Source organism: Notamacropus eugenii, chromosome 6 (genome assembly GCF_028372415.1).
Source record: "Notamacropus eugenii isolate mMacEug1 chromosome 6, mMacEug1.pri_v2, whole genome shotgun sequence".
Classification (NCBI taxonomy): domain Eukaryota; kingdom Metazoa; phylum Chordata; class Mammalia; order Diprotodontia; family Macropodidae; genus Notamacropus; species Notamacropus eugenii.
Genome location: NC_092877.1, coordinates 199,159,845 through 199,161,842, shown reverse-complemented (window position 1 = coordinate 199,161,842; position 1,998 = coordinate 199,159,845). Strand labels below are relative to the sequence as shown.

Below are 1,998 nucleotides of genomic sequence, written 5' to 3'. Positions count from 1 at the left end.
CTTCAGAGAATACTGAGAGCTAGAGAGACTGCTATCAACTGCAGTGTGCTGTGGGTTTTTGGAGGTGGAAGAACAGCACAATTAGTAAAAACAATACAGTTGCTAAATTTTGCTGTGTTAGAGGCAAGACAATCACAAGGCTAAAGTGCTAAAGAGGGAAAAGAGGTTATTTTACTAATGAAATTAATTTTTAAATAAATTTTTAGCAAAAGTTTCAATAGTTTACATAGGCTTATAAGATTCAGTCAGGTGCTTGCTTCAGCAGTGCATTTACTAAAATTGGAACAATACGGAGAAGATTAACATGGCCCCTGCACAAAATTTTTTTCAATATGGTACTAGAAATGTTAGCTGTAGCAATTAGACAAGATAAAGAAATAGAAGGAATAAGAACAGGCAAAGAGGAAACTAAGTTATCACTCTTTGCAGATGCTATGATGATATACTTAGAGAATCTCAAAGAATCAAGTAACAAACTACTTGAAATAATAAACAACTTCGGCAAAGTTGCAGCTTACAAAATAAACCCTCACAAATCTTCTGCATTCCTATATATTAGCAACAAAGTCCAATAGGAAGAGATAGAAAGAGAAATCCCATTTAAAGGTTGGGTAGACACTATAAAATACTTGGGAGTTTACCTGACAAAACAAACCCAGGGACCATACAAACACAATTATAAGACACTTTTTGCACAAATAAAGTCAGATTTAAGTAAGCGGAAAAATATCAGTTGCTAATATAATAAAAATGACAATTCTACCTAAATTAATTTACTTATTTAGTGTCATATCAATTAAACTATCAGATAATTATTTTCTAGAGCTAGATAAAATAATATCAAAATTCATCTGGAAGAACTAAATGTCCAAAATATCAAAGGGACTAATGAAAGAAATGCTAGGGAAGGTGGCCTAGTGCTACCAGATCTCAAATTGTAATATAAAGCATTAATTATCAAAACCACTTGGTATTGGCTAAGAAGCAGAAGGGTAGAGAAGTGGAATAGACTTGGCACTCAAGACACAGTAGGCAAGGAATACAGCAACCTCCTGTTTGATAAACTCAAGGACCCCAGCTTCTGGGATAAGAACTCACTGTTCCACAAAAATTGCTGAGAAAACTGGATAACAGTGTGGTGGAAACTAGGCATAGACTCCTGCCTGACACCATACACAAGAATAAAGTCCAAATGGGTAGACAGTCTAGGTGTAAAGACTGATACCATGGACAAACTGGAGGAGCAAGGAATAGTATATTTATCAGATTTATGGAGAAGGGAAGAATTTTTGACTAAAGAAGAGATAGAAATGCAAGATGGATAATTTTGATTACATTAAATTGAAAAGTTTTTGCACAACCAAACCCAGTGCAACCAAAATTTAGAAGGATGTAGTAAATTGGGACATAATTTTTACAGCTAATCTCAGGGATAAATGACTCATTTCTAGAATATATAGAGAACTTACTCAAATATACAACTATACAAGTCATTCCCCAATTGATAAATGGTCAAAGGATATGAACAGGTGATTTTCAGAGGAAGAAATTGAAAATATCTATAATCATACGAAAAAATGCTCTAAATCACTTTTGATTAGAGAAACACAAAGCAAAACAACTCTGAGGTACCACATCACACCTATAAGATTGGCAAACATGACAGAACAGGTAAATGATAAATGTTGGAGAGGATGTGGGAGAGTTGGAACACTAATTCATTGTTGGTGGAGCTGTGAGCTCATCCAACCATTCTGGAGAGTGGTTTGGAACTATGCCCAAAAGACTACAAAAAATTTGCATATCCTTTGACCCAGCAATATTGCTACTAGGACTGTTATCCCCAAGAGATCATAAAGATGGGAAAGGGTCCAAAATATACAAAAATATTTATAGCAGCACTCTTTGTAGTTGTCAAAAACTGGAAATCAAGGGGATGCCCATCAATTGGGGAATGACTGAATAAATTATGGTATATGAATGTAATGGAGTACTATT

General features: G+C 34.6%; 1 pseudogene; it reads left to right on the top strand.

The window, feature by feature from the left end:
* The first annotated feature begins 251 nt into the window (after positions 1-251).
* Positions 252-350, top strand: LOC140512912 (U6 spliceosomal RNA; annotated as a pseudogene).
* The last annotated feature ends 1,648 nt before the right edge of the window (positions 351-1,998 follow it).